The sequence below is a fragment of the Enhydra lutris genome, unplaced genomic scaffold (genome assembly GCF_002288905.1).
Source record: "Enhydra lutris kenyoni isolate GAN:26980312 unplaced genomic scaffold, ASM228890v2 scaffoldscaffold48, whole genome shotgun sequence".
Lineage (NCBI taxonomy): Eukaryota > Metazoa > Chordata > Mammalia > Carnivora > Mustelidae > Enhydra > Enhydra lutris.
The window spans coordinates 15900628-15922425 of record NW_019154132.1 but is presented as its reverse complement, the minus strand read 5'-3'; the positions used below and the strand labels follow the sequence as shown (position 1 = coordinate 15922425).

At 44.2% G+C, this 21798-nt stretch overlaps 1 protein-coding gene and 1 pseudogene across 1 annotated transcript in view; both read left to right on the top strand.

Moving 5' to 3' along the window:
* LOC111156718 (ataxin 1) overlaps positions 1 to 21798 on the top strand; it is a 393814-nt gene that overhangs the window by 156266 nt on the left and 215750 nt on the right. The window lies entirely within an intron of this gene.
* Positions 10524 to 11013, top strand: LOC111156719 (annotated as a pseudogene).

Here is a 21798-nt window from a genome sequence, read left to right as displayed (position 1 = left end):
GATTCAGGGGCTGCAGATCACCACAGAGAAGGCTCCAGATTTCTTGGATTCAAATTCCAGCTTCGCTGTTCTCCTAAGGTGTGACGTTGGGCAACTTCCTTCACATCTCGAATGTCTTAGGTTATAAAATTTGAAGAATAATAGTACTTACCTCCTTGGGTGTGGTTGCAGCAAAACGTAGGTGAAATATTGAAAATTATTAAAAAATCCCATTTCAAAACCATAATTGATGATAGTAGAAAACGCTTATGATAAATGGAAAAGGAAAGCAAAATACAATGCTTAAACATAGCGTACCTCAGTCTTGTTTGTACACATATAAAAATTGTTATTTTTTTCTTCTGCCTCTTTCTTTTCATCCTCCTCTGGCATCCCCAACCCCCAATGTAATATATTTCTAAATGGGTTTAATTTGAATTAATGGAGTCATCGCAGTTCTGGAGAAAGTGTCCGACCGAAGTCTGCAAGTCAGAGAGAGCCATTCACCCACAGAGCGGTGACATCTGTTGATGTCCCCTGGCCCATGGGACCCTGGGAGCAGCCCTTGCATGAGGGCAGGCTGCCTAACTCCTACGCCCCAGCGAGTGCCTTGGGTCAGGCAGGCTTCCTGGCCTCTTTGAGCTGCACGTGGAGAATCTCCATCTGGCCCGTGCATGAGCTGCCTGCCCCATCTCTTCCCCCACGATAAACAAGCTTCCTTTCCCTAATTAAATGAACGAGAAGGTAGAGTGAGAGACCCCCCCCCCTGCCCCCAGCTGTTAGGAAGCATGTGTTTCATCCCACATAAACACAGAAGGGAAACCTGTGGGGTTGTGTGGTGCGTCCATCCTTTAGCTACATCAGTCAGTTGAAAAATAGAAGGAAAAAGAGGCAACAGATGATTTGGCATTAGCGAGACAAACACAAGGCCATTCGGTGAGCTTCGGCTAACACTCTCCACTGGCCTGCCCCGCAACCCTTGCGTGTGAATCCGCACGTTTGCTTTGGCCCACGCTTACAGTCCAATTTGAACAGCTCTGTATTTTTCAATACGAGGAGGAACCTCTGAGTTCCTAATTGAGAAAGTTTAGCTAAAGAATTCCTCTTTAATGGCTCATAAATTATTCTCCTGTAAATGATCGTGAGAGCGAATAAGAAAATGCAACTTGTGTTTATACACATACATCGTTATTTTGATTAAATGAGTGAGTGCATAAAGGGAGAGAGGACAACAAGTGTGTCAGTAAATATGGGTCAGGGAAAGAGTTCGCAGTGTCCTGCCAGACTTCAGTGAGGCAGCTCACGGGCGTAGGTAGGAAGGCTAGACGTCATGGTGGTGAGAACGGTAATGGCACTGCCATATGGAACATTTGGTATTTGGATAGCACTTGGACTCCTCCTGAACTACAGAATCAATAGGAACTCAAACAGCGAGGAAGAAACCGTTCCCTTGCTGCAGATCACTGGCTGGGCCACAGAAATGCAGACGTGTGGATTCTCTAGGGCTTTACCATCTCTAGGAAGGCAGAAGAGGGGGGGACTATCCCATCATATTTAACTGTGCTCCTGTGGTCCTGCCCTTTTTGCTTATCTCTAACCAAACCATTTTTTGCAATCGTGGAGGAAATCTGTCTGCAAGACCAGGTCAAGACCACTGTTGAAAACTCATTCGTAGAGTCCCACAGGGCCCTGTGGGGTGATGAGGACTCTGCTGGTACAGAGTGAAGTGTAAGAGGCTGAGACCATGTCTTCACATTCTAACTCCATTCAGTCCTGTTTGACCCATTTATTCATTCAGCAAATACCTCTTTGGTAGGGGTACTATGTACTGGTATGGGTCTAAGCACTAGAGACTGGGAATGTAACAAGATGAGACAGGAAGCCTGCCCTAAGGGTGTTCACATTTCCAAGGGCAGCACCCTCCATAGCATCATAGCCTAGTTCGGGTGGACGTGGAGCTGGACTGGGCCGTTCTAAAAGGAGGTAGAGAATACATCTCAAATGAGAGAACCCAAGAGAGAAAGACCCATTGATCTGAAAGGCAGAAAGAACCAGAGAACGGTCGGCCATTGGCCGTGAGGTCGTGGTTACTAACAGCAGGACCGGATTGGGAACGGAGTAGAAAGTGGAGAGAGAAGACAGCTGCTATGGTACTCTGCTTGGATGCACGCGGTCAGGGCCAGGAACATTCCAGCAGCTACTGATCTCAACGTAGATAGGTAATCAAAATGGTGCCTGCGATTGGCAAGCTGTATTTTAAACCATCGTGGAATAAATATGTTGTTGTCTACGACTCTGTGAACGTGCTAGATGGAGGAGTGGGCGGCCAACGGTAGATGACGGCACTTGCTGTGTTCAGCCACGACCCAAAGAAGGGGGGGAGGGGTTGATTTACCAGAACCTGCGTACCTTATTCTAATTTTGAGTAACCGCATCCTTTTTCTTATCTTATCCACCGTCATTCGTGTTATAAGGGGAGATTAAGTATACAATTAATTCTTCCTTCCGTGTCCAAGCATAATTAACTTTACTTGGTTCACTTGAAACGGACGAAAGTTCCAGATCAAAATAGTCTCTTTGGTCGTCACATCTTGGCCTCTCCAGTATTTGGTGGCCTTCTGCTCTTCTTGTTTCTGGGACTGAAACCAGAAACAAGATTCTTGGTTCTTCTGACCTTCTTCCCTCCATTCCCGGGTGATTTAGTGGTCTCTTAAATAATAAGATCCACTCAGAGATTTCTTTTGTCTTCTTTGGCCTCCAGCACGGGTTTGGTAAAAGCTTCATTTCTGGCTTTAGACTGACTATCATTGGCGTGGGGGCGGCTTTTCTCTATTTTGTCTTTCCCTGGTCAATGGCTTTCTTCTGGGGCTCAAACCTCTACCATATATTTTACCTAAATACTTTTCCCTTCTTTGACTTGCCCAGTTTAGTTGCTTATCCCACTCCTCAACCCAATCCACCCAACTATCCAACACATGCATATGCTATGCATTCTGCATAGTACATCAGCAATGCACATTTCCACGGTTAAGAAAACCCTATTGCTATTCATTAGATATTTAAAATAGACATCTCCTTCAAACTTATCTTCCAGCATCGATATGTTCTTCCGTTTTCCACTCCAGTTCCTGAAAAAAAAAAAAAAAAAAAAAGCCTCCATAATTCATAGCCACTTTGGGGGAAGGTATTTATTTTGAAACACTTAATGATGTGTTTCATAGCAAAATGAAAAACGTAGAGACAAAGACTCAAGAGTACATAGTGTTTTAGATGTAGGCCTAGCTTTTCAAAACTATTGTGGAGTGTGTTTGAGTTTCTAAAATAATTTACCAGACTCCCGTGTAAAGCACTTTATTCTTTGAAAGCCTTATAAATCATGTGATTTTGTCAATGCACAGACATTCACATAGTTCCTTTACCTCATGAAATAAGGTAGATTATTGTGTCACCTGATGGAGGAAAACATGTAAAAAAAACGGTTGACTCCAAAGCCTACCATTTTGTCTTTGGGACCCTGAGGTGGAGAGCTGCAGAAATTCTTTCCTCTCAACTACACTGATGCTGCCCTTGACATTGGCACACTGCACTGTTCCAAGAGTAAGCAGTGAGTAGAAAGAGAAATATCAAAGGGTCAGTTTTCTGGAGTACCTTTTGAATTAATGCTGTTTTTCCCCCCACCTCGTAGAGTTCATCAAGGGAGATGAAACATTTAAATATGTTTTCTGAATTGTAGAATGTAAGGTATTATAGCTTCCGATGTTGTAGTACTTGGACGTGGAAGGGAACCTGAAGATCATTTAGTCGCCTTGACTCCCTACCTCAAAACCCCCTCCAATTTAGGATTTCACTACATGTTTTAGTAAAATTGGGGGAGGTGGCGTTCATGACTTGGTGGCTATATTTGGTCCTCCTGTTTTCTCTTCAGAAAGATTCTGTCTTCTCTAGCGTTCATTTTCCTGTTCTTTAAAGTGAGGACAACAGGTCACTGTGAAGATCATATACATATAAACCTTTGCACATTTCCTGGCCTGGTCCTGTGTACTGCTACTGCTTCTACTCTGCTTCTCCCTCTATTTCCACTCTGGTTTCTTGCTCACAGAGATCAACTTTAGATCCCGAGTGTCTAAAACAAATGAAGGGTCACCAAACAGAACCAGAAATTTAGTGCTGATACCACATGCTTTAGAAGCTGGAGCTGTCTTTGGTCCCCCAGGCAGAGCTGTGATCCTTTGTGCATGTCTGTGGCTGAACCCATGTTCAGCTGGTAAGCCCTTGGCCTGGGGATCAGGAAGATTAGGAGGGCCACATATGCTGCGCCTCCAAATATTATATCTGTAATGAATGGGTTACTCTCTATGACTTCTTCCCTTCTAAAAATGATCATCATCTTCCATTCTAGATGTTTTAAGGCTTTGAAGTCCCTGTAGGAAAGAACCTGGGAAAAGTCCTAGTCGGTCTTTATATTTTCTTGGCGCATTTGAGTATCTGCGTGCGGTGTTTTCTGGTAGGTTCCCCCGTTCACGCTCAGGTGGTATTTTCTGGTAGGTTCCCCTGTTCACGCTCAGGTGGAGTAGATGACCTGCTCCTTCAGGAATGATAAGACAGAATAAAACAAAACACTCCCTTCCTGCATAAAGGCATCCCCCCACCCCCAGATGCTTAACCTCTGAAGCTAGCGTTTCAGAGGACATCAAGGGAATAACACTTCACTTGCCACTGAAATACAGCCGTCTCGGGAGTGGAATTTGGCAGCTGAGTTATAGTCAAGCTGCTGTACTTACATGACAGTTTGGGGAAAGGAGCGAGACAGAAATAGCAGATTCCAAAATAATCCAATTAAAACAGCAGGAGAGCAGAGTTGGGCGGCAAGAAGGGAGGGGTGGGACGCCCAGAGCCGGATCATTGCTAAGGTTGACGGTGTGGCCGCCGGCCTTGGCAGCCCCAAGCTGACCGCCCGGAACACTCCCATATGCTCATGCCAAAGAGGGGTCTCGCCCGATGTCCCATTAAGCTGTCATCTGGGGATTTTCTCTCTCTCTCTTTTCCTAGTGGTCTAATTATCGGGCTGTGTTGGCACATAAATAGATCTGTTTGGAGCTACTTTTCCTTTTGCCTCCCTCGTAGGGATTATATCGTGTTCAGTATTTATGACATCAGAATGTACTATGCTGAGAAGTCATTCTGTTAAGGCACCTTCTGAAAGGCTCAGGAAGAATGAGCTGGCAGACGATGCTTCTGTTTCATTCAAGGGTCTTCATAATAACAGTGGCCGGAAAGGAAAATTCAGGAAATGTGCATGCTAGACAAAGGCAGTTGAATAAACATGTAGAACTCCTTAGATTTTTCTGGGGTGGAAGGTAACCACTGTGATAGCTGTTAGAATAAGAACATGGAGGGGCACCTGGCTGGTGCGGTCGGTTAAGTGTCTGACTCTTGGTTTTGGCTCAGGCCGAGACCTTGGGGTTCTGAGATCGAGCCCCGCGTCGGGCTCCATGCTCGGTACAGTCTGCTTGGGATTCTCTCTCCCTCTGCCCCTCCAGTGTGTGCTTTCTCTCTTTCTGGAGCAAATAATAAATCTTCAACAAACATGGAAGTAGCAGTGGTTAAAATTGAAAAATACTGAGTAATGTGTGCAAGAATAGGAATTTTAAAAAAGCAAAGAATGAGAATTTTAAAAAAGCAAATAATTTTAAAAAAGCATAGAAATAATCAGATCATCTGATAATAGGACATCTGATCTCTCAAAAGGGAGGTTCGGGGGATGAACGAAGCAGGTGCTAAAGGAATGTGGGCATTTTAATTTAACCAGAAAAGAGAGAACTTTAAAAAGAAATGTACAGCTTCAAGGGTTAGTTACATTTAGAAGCACATACAGTCTTTAGGCAGTGAGCAGAGTTCATACAGCCTACTATTATAAAAATGGAACTGATGAATTCAGAGAGAATTAAGTAAAATTCATGTCATGGGGAAAAATGATACTTGGTATCAGAAATTCTGGTTTTGAGTTTCAGTTGTGCAACTTATTTACTCTGAAATCACTTAAAATCTGAGGGGATTTTTTTTGTTTGTTTTTGGTAATCTACAAAACGGAGACAATTGTATCTAATAGGGTGTTTTCAAGATCAAGTGAGGGATGCTTGGGGGGCTCAGTCAGTTAGGCGGCTGCCTGCAGCTCAGGTCATGATCCCAGGGTCCCAGGATCAAGTCCTGCATCGGGCTCCCTGCTCAGTGGAGCCTGCTTCTCCCTCTGCCTGCCACTACCCTGCCCCCTGCTTGTGTGCTCTCTCTCTGTTTCTCAAATAAATAAAATCTACAAAAAAAAAAAAAAAAAAAAAAAAAAAAAGAGGGGGACAGAGAGAGAGATCAAGGAGGTAGTGCGTAAAAAATGTTTTGTGAACTCTGACGCCCACTCCATGCTATTTCTGTCAGTGTGCAGTGTGCTTGCGGTATGGGGAAGGTATCAGGGGCCGTGATCACCTTCAAGATCACCTATGAGAACACCCCCTGGAGAACCAGTCATGGACAGGGAAAAAATATCTATTGTGAAAACATTGAAAAATATTCACGAATTATTTTTTTTCCTGCTCCTCATTTTTCTGGCCCAGACACCCTTCTGTGTATATGGGATTTTTCCAAAAATTTTCCAGTGAATTCCATAACAGAGTTGTCCACTCTCTCTCGGGGCTTTACACCACATCATTTTATAGTAATTTCTTTTTTCTCTGAGTCAATGTTGAATAACAGCCTAATGAAAAGGAACGCTCTTTTGTTACATTTAATAATGCTCCTTTTGGGGGATCCATGGGGGAGAAATGGGGCGGGGCAGCGTGCAGGCTAGGAACAAGAGGAAGGTAAGTAGGATGCTGAAGGCGGAAGGCTTGAAGCGGGAAAGGTGAAACACGGTAAAGCTTCATCAGCGTGGGCTGGCGCGCCAAACTTCCCTTTATGCAGCAGCCCATGTGTCTCCTTGGCTTCTGTTTCTTAATCACAGACGCCATGAAGTGTCTTCTTGGCTTTTTTTTTTTTTTTTTTAATGCTTTCTATCTTAATCTCCTACCAAAGGTAACAAAAGGAAAGCCACGGGATTGCATGCTGTGTGTGTGTGTGTGTGTGTGTGTGTGTGTGTGTGTGTGTGTTCATGGACATGTCAGGCAGCGGAACAAGCTAGATTTCTACATGAATATGGGCACGAGGATGAATCGGCACGCCTATGAGGCTATGTGTGTGTGCATCCGTGAATGTGCGTGCATGCATGGGAATAGCCACAGATGCGACACGTAGGTGCATCTGTGTTGCATCTGTTGTATACACCCTAACATAGAAAAGACACATGGATAGGAATTAGAAAGGGTGATAGGCAACAGCATATACTGTTGCAACCAAAGTGCATGATGTAACATCGGGCATGCTGGAGAGCGGTTGCTTGTTCATCAAGGAGAACAATGGTAGGAGTTAAATAGTAACAGGTTGAAGTGTCAAGAAGTATCTAAAAATACAAATTCTCTATTGTTTGCGGCTCTTGCAATAAGGCAAGGTCTCTTTGTGTGTTGGATGTGTCTCTGCTTGCTGGGAGTTCAAAATGCTTTGGATAAAGAATGTTACAGAGTGTAATTTGTGACAGAAGATGTGCCCCAATTGTTTGTTTAGTATTCTGGAGGATGTCTGCAGGTCTGAACGCGGAAAAGAACAGCTTTGTTTGGAAAATACAGTAGGAGCAGTACAAGAAAACTGAATTAAGTAAAGAAACTTAGGGAGTGCATCTCTGATTGATGATGCTTCTTATTTGCTCTTCATTATTCCCTGTGAAGGCATAAAAGCTATGAAATTGCATTTGGAAACTGGATTAAGATAAATGGCTTCTCAGATTTTTTTTTTTTTAAACCTTAGCTCTTTCCAATTTTCTTCGTAAAGCATATAGTCACTATGTAAAGAGTCTGTGTTTATTACACCAAATCTTCCTAAAAAGCATGCCCTTGAGGTTTGATTTTAAGAATTAGTTTAGAAGATACAGAGGCAGGGTATACCTGCTAACCGTGTTATGGTATTTGTCTCTAGATATTTTATATGCCCACTTATTTTTATTATTTTATAGAGCGATGGAGTAAAAGGGAATGAAACATTGTTTTTTTTTAAAGATTTTATTTATTTATTTGACAGAGAGAGATCACAAGTAGGCAGAGAGGCAGGCAGAGAGAGATGAAGGGAAGCAGGCTCCCTGCTGAGCAGAGAGCCCGATGCGAGACTCGATCCCAGGACCCCGAGATCATGACCTGAGCCGAAGGCAGCAGCTTAACCCACCGAGCCACCCAGGCGCCCAACATTGTTTTTCTTAAGGCAGTTTTTTTTTCTCCATCACCCTACTCTTTTTTCTCCAGACAGAGTTTACTATAGTCACATTTGAGCTATTGTATTATTCCTCCAGACATTTTTTTAAGTGAGTTTTCTTTTTTTTTAGATTATTTATTTATTTATTTGACAGAGAGAGCGATCACAAGTAGGCAGAGAGGCACACGGAAGCAGAGAGGAGCAGGTTCCCCACTGAGCAGAGAGCCCTATGCGGGGCTTGATCGCAGGACCCTGAGATCATGAGCCGAAGGCAGAAGCTCAACCCACTGAGCCACCCAGGTGCCCCACTCCAAATATTTTTATCAGGAACTGGTAGATACACACACATGAGTCTCTATTAACTAGACTGCAAATCTGAAATAAGGAACTGTTTATTTGTTGTAATTCTGGCACCTAAGTCAAGGCCATGAACATTATTGGTCGAGTGACTGAATCAGTCAGTCAGTCAATGAGTCAGACACCTACTGTGTCCCTATCATTGTCTTAGACACAAGGGAAAATATCTAAGAATAGGATGTGGCCATATTTGCTCTAATTGGGCCTAAAATTTAGCTGGGGGTTAGAACAGATCTCATGATGAAATAATAGTGGACTGCAACCCAAAGAATAAAATAAATTTCCATGAGTCCATATTGATATAAGTAAATAATTGAATAAGTAAATTGGTAGGGCAAAAGAATTCTCCTTATGGAAGAATTCCAATAAATAAATAAATGAGAGGCATCATTGGAACCCATAGTCGTAGATGCCATAGGAAAGTTCCACTGATGAATGCTAGAGCTGGTGGGCCAAAGATTAAGGAGAAACAGCATATGTGTAGCATCATAAAGAATCTCCCTCCAAAATACTTAGTAATTACAAAAAGAAGTAGGTAACTCCACCTAGAGAATCCTGATGGACTTGCCTTAACTAAGTGAGTAAGTTTTAGAGTCACCAATAATGCATACCCACCCACATTGGGTGCCCCTTCATGGGAAATGCTGAGAAGGACACACTGCTGCTGTGGTATCCTTCCCATTCTTGTGTCATCCCACTCTAATCCGGAGAAAATAGCCAACCCAAGTTGAAGAACATTCTAGAAAACGGTTGATGATGAGTACTCTTTGAAAGTGTCATGGTCTTAAAGATAAGGAAGGATTGAGGGACTGCACAGATTGGAGGAGACAGGACGTGTACAGGTCCTGTGAAAACCTAGATGGGCTCCTGAAACAGAACAAGGATGTGAGGAGAAAAAACTGGTGAAATCCTAATAAATTCCATGATTTAGTTGGTAGTGTTGACCAGGCTTAATGTTCTAGCTTTGATCATTGTCCCATGATTATGTAAGACTTGAACATAAAACCTGGTGCTGGGGACAAGATAACTCAGTACTATTTTTGCAACTGCCTATAAATCTAAAATTATCTTTATGAAAATCTAGCTGAAGACACAGTACCAATCCCCAAGAAGCAATACATGATCGTATACAACCAAGAATTTGCAGTAGGCGAGGCAGGTGTGTGTCAGTGAGTGTTGAAAGGAAGAGAGTATGGCTGGAGGGGCGAGGGGTCAGGACGAGTTTCATAGGAGAAGCACCTTGAAAGGAGGTGTAGAGATGATGGGTGGTGCAGACAGGGATAGGTCTGGGGGCACCTGAGGGGCTTAGTTTGTTGAGTGTTCAACTCTTTATTTCCACTCAGATTATGATCTCAGGGTCGTGAGATCCAGCTCTATGTCAGACTCCATGCTCAGCGGGGAGTCTGCTTGAAGATTCTGTCCCTCTCCCTCTGCCCCTTACCCCCTATGTGCTCTCTCTCTCTCTTTCAAATAAATAAATATATTTTTTTAAAAAGGCAAAATAGGGATGGATCTAGGAGCAGGGACAAAGGCTCGAGGGAGGGATGTAGGTCACCTGTGTGGGAAAGGTGGAGAGGCCGGCCGAGGGATGTGTGCATTGTTGCTGGAGATCAGCATGGAAGGAAGCTGGGCCCGAGGGGAGGACAGAGTAGAGGACGACTAAGATGTGGCATTGGAGTTTGAAGCTCATGGGGCAGGTGACATGGTTGCAGATTCTTGCTCGAGGAAGTGACCCAGTGAGCTGGTACATAGATAAAATTGGCAAAAGCATGTTGAGCTGGCTGGGACTTGGGAAAGATGAGGGTAGGTGAGTTAGGAGTGAGAAATAGGTAATGAGGCCTTGCAGACGCCGCCGCCCAGCAATGGTCCAACCTACTGAGTTTTTCAGCATTGCAGCGGCCAGTGAGCCCTTGGGCTGCGTCTCCTTTGAGCTATTGGCAGACAAAGTTCCTAAGACAGCAGAGAATTTTCCTGCTCAGAGCATCGGGGAGAAAGGATTTGGCTATAAAGCTTCCTGCTTTCACAGGATTATTCCGGTTCTCTGCACTGGGGTGGTGATGTCACTTGCCATCATGGCCTGGGAGGTCGGTCCTTCGGTGGAGAGAAAGTGGATGATGAGAATTTCATCCCAAAACACACGGGGCCTGGCGTCTTGTCCATGGCGGATGCTGGACCCAACACAAATGGTTCCAGGGTGTTCATCTGCCAAGACTGAGTGGTTGGATGCCAAGTGTGTGGTCTTTGGCAAAGTGAGCAAGGGCAGGAAGACTGGGTCCAGGAATGCAGCACTTTGGGTCCAGGAGTGGCAGGACCAGCAAGAAGATCACCATCGCTGACTGTGGACAAATGTAAATCTGGCTTGCGTGTTATCTTAGCCACCTGACCATTCCTTCTGTCCTCAAGAGAGCCCCCCCCATCACCCCCAACTGCTCCAAACATCCTATAAGCTGTGTGTTCTCGCTAGGGTCCTGTGGATCCATATTTTCCTTAACTCCCCTCCAAGTGTAGCTGCACTGCAGAGTTTAAACATTATCAGACCTCTTCTCACAAGAGGCCCTAAGAAGCTATTCATCTGAGGCCTGGGGTGGGGCTGGAGGGTCAGGAAAAAGAAGTAGGAGCCTATCTAAAAGCATTGGAAGAGGTAGACTTGTAGAACTTAGTGGTGGATGGATGTGGGGCATGAAGAAGGAGAAAGTCAAAGATGATTCCTGGGTCAAGCTCACAGGACAGACAGGTGATACAGGTGTCTATAATTGAAATAATTCCATTAGCAGGTATTTGAGGATGTACATTGAGGAATTATGTATTCTAGGCAAAGAAGGGGGATGAAAAAGCTACCAGTGAAACACGAACAGGAAAGCCCATGGCTTGAGCTGGGCCGAATGGCTTCATACGTGACCAGCTCAGACCCACCTGCTGGGGAGGGGGTGGTGGTCCCTGTCCTCCAGATGAAAAGAAGGGAGGGGATTTGAGACGATTGCTGTCTTCCTAACAGCAGCCATGGACAGTGTTAGGGTTTTTTTTTTTCAAGTTGACGTTTCTCTCTGCTTAATAAAGATGTCTAGCCTACACTTCAGTCTACTCACCAAAAACCCTATTAAGTCACCATTCTGCTTGGAAAAACCCCACACGTACTCTTTGAACTCTGCCAGGATAGAGATCTCTGGGTCCCAGCAGTCCCAGACACAAAAGTTAAAATACCATCAGAGCACAAGGAACTTTATAGAAGAAATAGAAAATTAAGGTGGGGTGCTGAAGGGTTAGGCTCCCGATCTTTTGGCACTGTGTCTTCTGGACTTGTTTTATATAATGATGCCCATCGGGCAGACCCTTCGTTAATGTTCTTCTGGACAGATTCGGCTGTGTTCTTCTCTTGGGCTTGTCCCTTCTCTGTGTTACTTAGGAAAGGGTTTCTGTATCCTTCATTCTTTTGTTTTCATCATTTATTTCACAATTTTCCACTTAAGCCTCAAAGATGACTATATATATGTACGTATGTATATATATATATACATATATATATATGTATATATATATATATATACATGTCCATAAATGTATGTGTGTATATATATATGTGTATATATATATGTGTGTGTGTATATGTGTGTGTGTGTGTGTGTGTGTATATATATATATATATATATATATATATATTTTTTTTTTTTTTTTTTAGATCTCTGCCACAAGCTGGTAGCCTTCTCATCAGCAGCTATGAGCTGTTACCACACAGTCGGAATCAGTCTTGGGGCTTGACTAACATTAGGCTTGGGGCTGAAGCGTGGGTGTATTCACTTCATACTCCCTTGGACTTACGCGTTTGATTATGGCTGGTAGTAACCAGATTTACGTATTAAAGGCCTTTGCAGGTTATTTCCATTCCTCTCCCAATCAACATTTTTTTAAAGTTATGTTTCTTAAACATTGAGTTCTTACCCCCCCCTTTTTTTATATTATTCAATGATTAGACAAAAAGAGACCATAAATAGACATTTGATTGAGAAAAGGAAGCTGAAGACCAAGTCAGCCCCTTTTGGGGTTACCTGGACGTGGAAATCGCTCGGTATTCTTACAGGCATGCCATTGTGGTGGTTCTGATTCTGGTGCAGAATGATGCGTTGCGTATCACTTTTGCCGCATGTAATCGTCAGCTCCAAACATCTTCTTAGTGATGAGACACTCCATGAACTACGAATTGCCAATGGTGTTACTTGAAACATGGTTTAAGTGGCAGTGTGTTTCATACTACGAATAGGTGTTTTGTGTAGAATTAAAAAGAAATGATGTCTTTTGTAGAGTGGACATGGGCAGTGACACTCTATGGGGTGACCACGAGGTCCCCTCCATGTTCAAACTAGCAGGATGACGAATCTTTCTGTGGTCTTTGTGTGGACATCGGTATTTGTTTCATAGGGAATTTAGTTCTATATTTTAATCATAGTCAGTGTTTCCATATAAAGGTGCTTCCTTTGTCCACTGGTTCTTCCCACAGAGCCGTATACACCAGTCAGCGCCATATCAGAGTGCCCGATGCGTCCGAGTAGAGTGCATTCGCTATAGTGGCTGTCCGCTTTTCCTTTAGTGGCAGAAGTTGGTGTCATATGCTGAATTTAGGGAACAATTTGGGACTTAATCTCAGAAGGTTGTAAGGTGAACGAACGCAGACACAATCCCTGCTCTGTAACCCTCAGCGGAGCCCCAGAGGGATTGAGAAACCTATCAGACTATGCTTTGTCACAGAGTTCATACAAGCATATTATACAGTTAATTCTTTTTCTTTCTTTTTTTTTTTTTTAAAGAGAGAGAGCATGAGTGAGGAGGGGAGGGCAGAGGGAGAGAGAATCCCAAGCAGGTTCCATGCCCTGTGTGGAGCCCAAGGCAGGGCTCGATCTCACAATCCTGAGATCATGACCTGATTTGAAATCAAGAGTCCAGACCTTAACTGACTGAGTCAGCCAGATGCCCCTATACAGGTCAATTCTTTAATTTTTTCAGGATGCTGCATGGGAAGTGAATGGTCACTTAACTTAGCGGACCTTTCAGAAATGCAACAAAGAGGGGAGGGTGGAGAGTACCAGAAAATTGCCACTGAGAAGCAAGGATAGAGAGCCAAGTCTTAGGAATGAACAAAATCGAAGTTCTGTCTTTATTTAGAGCTTGTCCTATACCCTGTAACCTTCAGTAATGTAATAAGGGGGATACGTTCCGAGTAAAAGGTGGGCGTGGTTGCGGATCCCTTCCCTTCTTTACTGTCATCTTTTCTTCCCGAGCTTCTCTTCTCCCCTTCCCCGTGAAAGTAAACCGAGTGAGTAAGAATGAAGTGAGCGAGCTGTTTTAACAGCTTTCACGTGATGTCACTTCTGTGAAATTTGCCATAACGTGAATATGATCCTAGTTTCCTTACCCAATATACATACTTTTGTGACCCTCACCTACTTAGGAAATCTTCAAATAGTCAGAAGAAGACTTCTCAAGGAAAAGAGTGACCAGCAGAATGATTCTATATTTGTCCCAGTAGATGAGACCCTGAGATGCCCGGAGCCCCGATGGCTCAGCAGGACACTGACAGTGAGGTTAATAACGTAATGAGTTCACTTACCCAGTTCCCCAAGTAGATTAAAGGGAATAAGGGGGCTTTTTTGTGTTAACTGTATTGACCATGGTGAAGCACGTGGAAAAACTAGAAACATTATAAAATCTCAGTGGTGTGGGGCCATTCTTTTTTTTTTTTTTAAGATTTTATTTATTTATTTGACAGAGAAAGAGAGAGCTTAAGCAGGGGGAGTGGCAGGCAGAGGGAGAGGGAGAAGCAGGCTTCCCACTGAGCAGGGAGCCCCATGTGGGGCTTGATCCCAGGACTCTGGGATCATGACCCGATCTGAAGGCAGAGATTTAACTGACTGAGCCACCCAGGGGCCTTGGGTCATTCATTTTAAGAGACCAACCAACCTAGTGGATTATTTGGGGTGGGTGAACATAAAGGACCTTTTCCCAACAAGATGCAACAAAGAGAAAGGCACAGAAAACGAGAATGGTGCATGAAGAACGCCTGCTGGTGAGAGTTAACTTCCAGGATTCACAGTTGGGGTGAACGTATCCACAGGGTAGAGACCCCCAGACCCAGAGTCCTTCCCTCTCAGGACTCAGCCTCTCCCTAAGGTCACTGGGACACCTGAAGTTTCCTCTGTAGCAGTTGTGGGGAAGAGAGAGTGAGAGATCTCATTGGAGATTTAATAATGGAAGAGGTGTACATCACTCTCTTTCACGTTCCCTTTGCCAGATTTAGCCAAATGGACACACCCAACAGCCAGGAAAGGTGGGGAATGCCAACCTTTATGCCTTGGGAGGATGAGAAAGCCGTTGTGGGGAACACTAACCAGCCTCTGCTGGGTACTGGCAGGTACTGTTACCTTCTTGAGCCTGATGTCTTCCTTCAGCTCTATCCCAGCTGATCTTGGGGGCACCCCTGGAGGAATACCTGGTTCTTGGCAGAACAGCACAGCTCCGTCCTCGGAAAGTCAGGAGCCCACTGAGTTTGCGTGTCAGGACTCCTCATTCTTCAGACCATCTTCCTCTGAACACCCATTCCCTGATGTTCTCTTCAGTGGGAAAGAGAGCAAGCAATCGTGTGTGGCTCCACATGGAAAGGCAGGGACCTTTCTAAATACGGCCCCTAGGGGAGCGCACCCCCGCCCCCATCCTGGGCTTTAATCTGTGTCGATTGGTGAGGAAACTGCTTCTCCTTAAGTTCTTCCAACTGCACTTCCAGGGTCCTGTTCCTGTTAAACATAGCTAAATTCCAAAAGAATTTCTGAGATTATCCCAGTCCTTCCAACTGTCTCATTATCCGTGTTCTATACTGAGAGCCTGGTTTCCCCCCAGTGCACTCTCTGGAGATGGTATCTCCCACCAAACTCTGAAGCAAGCGTTTACTGAACTGAACTCTCTCTGTAAGCTCTTGTCAGTCATCTGAGCACAAGAAGGGAAGTAAGGGGGTGGGGGAGGGACCACTATATAAAATTATTTGGGTGATCTCTTCCATGCATTGGGATGAAGTATTTAGATAGAGGGGTTCGAATGAAAGTAGGGCTGGAAGTCTATCAAGAGAGGCAGGCAGATGCCGGAAGAAAACTTTGGAAGGTCCAGGTGAGGAAGGAGAAACCTTCTCCCCGCTCCCCGAAAACTCCTCTTGATTTCTGGACCTGTTGTTCCCTGCTCAACATAGGGACGACTTGCTTGAGAGCTGTCAGTACGAGAATTTGTCAACATTATGGTCTTAATAGCTCTTGTTTGCCTTCCTACAAAACAAAGCATTATTTATAAACTTTGTTTCTCTGAGAAAATGGGTTTGGAGTTCCAACTGACTGACTTGCAAATGAACTTTGTGTGCACAGATCATTCATAAATTGAGGACTGCCTGTACTGGGCTTGTAACTCAGAGATAACATTTATCTGTGCTTTATCAGTATGGGCTTGTCAAGTTAACTTATGTTTACTCTTTTCTGCATTCATTTTGATGATAGCCCTGCTCTTAAAATTTAATACTGTCTTTATGTTTGGAGAAACATTTCCTTTGGAGGTGCCTCAAATATTCTCGTGAACTGGGAGAGCGATTTTATTTTATCTACCCATTTATCTTTAATATGATTCATGGCTATGAAAATCTTTTCTGCAGTGAGTCTGTAAATTGAGGAAAAATTGAGAACCATTTAGAGGAAATGGGGAAAAAAAGAGTTCTTTGCTCATATTACCCCAGTTTGTCAGATATCTTGCAATATAATTACTGTGTTGGTTTGTAAAGGTTAAAGAACACTGAAGTTAATAATTCTCTTTTGTGTATGTGTTTCGCACATACAAGGGGAAAAAAATCCAACACATCAAAGCAAAATGCCTTGTTAACATAAAAGTTCTGAACAGTTTATAGTTTGTCGACACAGAGACATAATTTACGGATTTTACATTTGCTTTTACAAATATCTGATGAGCCTAGTTATTTGCTCCCAAGGAGCCAGTTTGCAGATTACAGACCGTTTATCTCAAGTCTGTTTACAGGTGTAACGCCTGCACAGAACTATTCTTGTTGGCCTCATATGGTAAAGCAAAAAGGTGGACCCCTGGTCTTAGAGCTGCTCCTTCTTAGGGAACTCAGTATCCATATACAAGTGAAAAATTCTGCTGTGAGCAGAGCAGCTGACAGAATATGATCACAAATGTTACTGATGCTGTTCTGTTAGGAAGCAGAAATAGAATGCCCAGGATGGTGCACGCTTGTCACAGTTAGATTGTCAGGGCTATGTGCTGCTGCATTGAAAAGAATACTTTGTTCCCCCCTCACACACACACCCCTGCAATGGTAAGAAACTGCTTCAGCTGTTACTCTGATTTGCACTTGAAGCTCAGATGCTGATGCTAGTGTAGTTGAAATTTAGTGACTAGCAGTCATGTTTAATGGTCTTCCCCTCGTGTGGCCCTTGCTGGAAACATTTCCTTTTAGTTTCAAGTTTATGTATTTTGTTGTTATCTTTTGCTGGTTCTTCTTTACTGTCAAAACTACCAGAACAATTATGATGTCGTGATCTTTCTGCCCTCCCCAGTCTGCAGTCACTTTCTCCCAAATTGTCCTCATGGATTTCAGGCACCTTTATGTTAAGTGATCAGTAATTGACTAATACTTTTGAAAGGGTTTAACAGAAATTGAACTGCAGAGCTATGGTTTAATACAAAGAGGCCTACATGGGTGTGAAAGAAAGCCCTTTATGAGCTGTAGATTACTATAGAAAAGTCAGGCATTATAATTAAATACTGTCAGGTTATTACTGAGCATTGACTGTCAAAACGTATAAAAGGCAACTTATATTTTCCCCATAAGTACACTGCTTATAATGTTTCAAGTGGAGCTCGAAGTTATTCCAATACAGCAAGGGAGTGTTTGGTGGAATCCAGAGTCTTAAAATGCCAACAATAGTCGTTAATGAAGGAAGAACTCTTGAAGCTACCTCCTTAAGACCCCACGAGAAATATGGTACCATTTGAATTTTTCAACCTTAGCCAAATGAAAGTAGAAGAAGGCATTGTCCTTCTTATATTTGGATGCAGCCAATCAACAAACAAACAAAAGAAAAACAATGAAATGCTGAATGTAGAATAAAAATCATTAGTTTAATGGATTTCTGTTTTATGAACAGCGTGAGCTTACAGCTTTCTGGATATCTGGAGATCCATGAAAGCTTTGCTGTTATTATTCAACTTAAATCTTATATAATCTTCTTTTAACTTCCAATGTCATGAGAAATCTTTTTTCTGGGGGCGCCTGGGTGGCTCAGTGGGTTAAAGCCTTTGCCTTTATCTCAGGTCATGATCCCGGGGTCCGGGGTCAAGCCCTGCATTGGGCTCTCTGCTCAGCAGGGGGCCTGCTCCCTGTGATCTCTGTTAAATAAATAAATAAAATCTTTTTAAAAAAATCCTTTTTCTCCCTTTCTGGAGACCTCCCCCCCCCACCCCCCACCATGCCCTGCCAGCTTGAGTCTTGTAAGTTTCAGCACTGATAGTATTTGGATTCATTTGTAGATTATACACACCAAATGGGGTTGGCACCTCTTCATGAAAATTAGACCCAGTGGGCTACTTACAGTCACCGAATGTACTTGTCTCCATGGAAGTTTATGTATTACAGCTGACATGCCACTGACCAGTATAACCTGTCATAAAACATGGGACTTCATCATCTGTTCCGTGCCTTTGGTCCTGAACCTTGAAGCTGAAACACATGAAGAGACTTTATTGACATTTATTTTATTTCTTTTAAGATTTTATTCATTTATTTGGCAGACAGATATCACAAGTAGGCAGAGAGAGGAGGAAGCAGGCTCTCTGCTGAGCAGAGAGCCTGATGCGGGGCTCGATCCCAGGACCCCCGGGATCATGACTGAGCCAAAGGCAGAGGCTTTAACCCACTGAGCCCCCCAGGCGCCCCAACTTTATTGACATTTAAAGAGACCCGATTAACCCTATGGAGTAAAATGGTTTTCATGGAAGTCTCTGAGAAATACTTTTGTGTTCGATTCCTGGAATGTTCGAAGACAATGGCCAGGTGTGCTTTTGGGGGTCAAAAGCCAGCATTACTCAGAGGCCTTTCAGAGCCGTGCAGACATACTCTTTGCTGTTGCATTTTGTTATCGTGATGATGAGGATTGCAAATGAATAAATGGGGATTCTGATTTTTTGACCAAAGTATTCCCTTAAAAACACTGTTGACTTTTGTGAAAAACATTGATTTCCTGGAACTGATAATACTACGGGCTTACTTTGTGTAGGCAGAGGTATTGGCGTGTTTATCAGATAAATCAAACATCAAATGGGCCATGGGGAATGGTTTTTCAATACCTTATCCTTGCAGTTTGTTCCCTAAAGAAAATCATGTTGCCTATTAACTGGAGTGCTCTGGAGAAAGCATTGCTTTTAGGGCCCCCGTCCTCGTGATGTGGAGAAGCCTAGAACCAGTGCTCCCGCACGCACCCCCTTGGTATTTTTTCATAAGCTTGAAACTAGGTATGAAAAGGCCTATCCACGGAAAGCTTTTGCCTGAGAAGATCAACCAGAGATTGATTTCTAACCACTGTGCTCGTGAGGAAACTGAACGCAGTAGCCAGGACCAAAAGAAGCAGCTAGAAAGAAAAAGCAAAATGACCTCCCCGGCACCCACCTGACTATGTCCCCAGAGGACCAAGATCGATGTCTTCTGATATTCACAGTTAAAGAAATTGCTGGAATTCCGCATTGCATATGCTCTGCCCATCAAGACCTCTCACCCGGCAAGACAAATGCTCTTTATTCAGGAGGTGGGAAGCAGGAGGTGTTAAGAGCTGTATAGCTGGTTTTTTATTTTTATTTTTTAAACATACAATCTTTCATTGTGGCTTCGTTTGCAGAGTTGGGCATCCGTTATCACCCCCCAAAGAACTCCCTGTGCATTAGCCGTCACTTCCCATCTCCCCCAGCCCCTCACCCCCAGCTCCTGGCAACCACTAGTCTGTTTTCTCTGTCCGTAGATTTGACCGTTCTCAACACGTCACGTAGATAGAATCGGGCAGTATGTGGACTCTCGTGTTTGGCTCTTGCACTTAACATAATGTTTCCAAGCTCCGTGCCCCTGGGAGCGTGCACGCCACGGTGATTCCTTGGTAGGACTGAATTCTGTTCCATTCCGTGGAGGTGCTACATTCTCCTGACCCACTCATGAGCTGACAGCCATTGACCGTTGCTCCTTCTTGGCTCTCATGAGTCATGCTGCCATGAACATTCCCAGACAAGCTTCTGGGTGGGCATGCTTTCATTTCTTGATGTAGCTGATGTGTAGGCATTTATAAATGAAGATAGTAAATGATCCCCCACCCCCACCCTGCTGTCATTTGTTGGTTTCACTATTCTCTCTTCTAACCTATCTCACTCTCCTAAAAACGATTTTCCTTGAGCAGGTGGTTGTTAGAAGAGTAAGAACCTCAATGAATTTTTCACCTCTCCCAGCCACCAGACTCTCTCCTACACACCGGATATGTGTTCCAGTATTTCTCAAGACGGTTTCACTTTCCAGATGCCAGGGCTGGGGTGTAGATGGGCCTCCTCAAACCTGAAGTGATTGAACCGAGAAGTGGGAGGAGCTGGGATTGGGACCCACATCTATTTCACTCTTCATCACAGGGCTGTCTGCTGCCTTCCCCGTCCTAAGATTAACCCACCTGTTCAGGCTCCTGTTCCCCTGTCAGAGAGCTCGCTTTCTGTACTTGAGCCTTCCTTCCATCTGATCTGGTTGGGAAAACTAAGAAATGTGGCTCAGGACCCTTTATCACACGCCCGAGGACTGGAGCGGGCGTCCGTATTCCCCCCTTGATAAAGTGATCATTTCCTTCTCTGTTTGAGCGAGGGGCTCAGTCCAGCCCAGCCCTTCTTAGGCTCTGCCCTGACACTCTGTCTCCTCATCTGAATCTCACCTCCTTCGTGCCAGACCCGCACATCCTGCCACCGCTACAGCATGTTCATCCGCTCGGGCCGACACTGCTGTACACCTGTCCACATCCGAAAACCTCAACTCCCTGCGATGCGCTTCTCTGGGCACAGCTTGGGGTCCCCTGCCTTTTCCTCCCTACTGCTGCCCCTCCCGCCCACTCTCTTCGAAACTTACCACCACTACTGCTTTCTGCAGAGGAATAGTTACTCCTCCTGCTTTCTGAAACTCTCAAGACATAAGTCCTTCACCTGTCTCTCCTCTTCCGTTCTGTGCGGTGGCCCAGTCCCATGGCCTCAGACGTAGCAGTGGGGCTGACCTCCAGGATCAGATACACTGCACACCAGACAATGTGAGCCATCAGGAATTCAGAGGAGTCTTTCAGAGGCCAGTTGGGTAGGAAGCCTGAGTTTTACAGGATGTTTCTTGAAATTCTTTTGATTTTTCAATTCCAGGAGTTTCTCTGTGTTATGCACAAGCCTATTAACTGCTCATTCCCTCCTTCGTGAACGCATACGGGAACACGAAAGGGTCATTTTTCTCATCTATAAGACAGGAGGTTGAAATTTGGGGCTAAAACAAAGTTGCGCATTACCTGTGAATTTCAGCCACCTCTGTGCCCTCCAGCCTGCCAGGTGGACAATGGAAAAAAGGCCTCTAATGGCTGAGAAGGTCATAAATGGGGAAAAATAGGAGAGACATGTGTCTTCAAGGGAATCCAAAAAGTTCCACTTGACAGAAGAGGTGAGGACAAATGGATTTTCTGCAGTCTCTGGGAGAGGGTTAGAATGAACAGTTCTGTTTGAGTCTGAAAGCACTTTGCTTTTGCTGACCTATCCGTTCTGCCTCAGTGCCCAGGGCTCCTTCGCAGGGGAATCAGAAAGGAGCCAGGCGGGTACAGATTGGTCTCCATCCTCCTGTCCTTACTCTCCCCTCCACACACCACCCCCTTAGAACAAGTGCATTAAGGAAATGTATGATGAATTCATTACAGTGTTTATCAGGACATTTTTATAGCTCTTTTGTTCTAAATTTAACTGATGGCCAATGAGAGACTTAAGAATTCAATAAGTACCAATAGGCAAGTCTTAGAAATAGGCAAAATTGGCCTTTTTGGTGTCCCAAGGATAGATCTA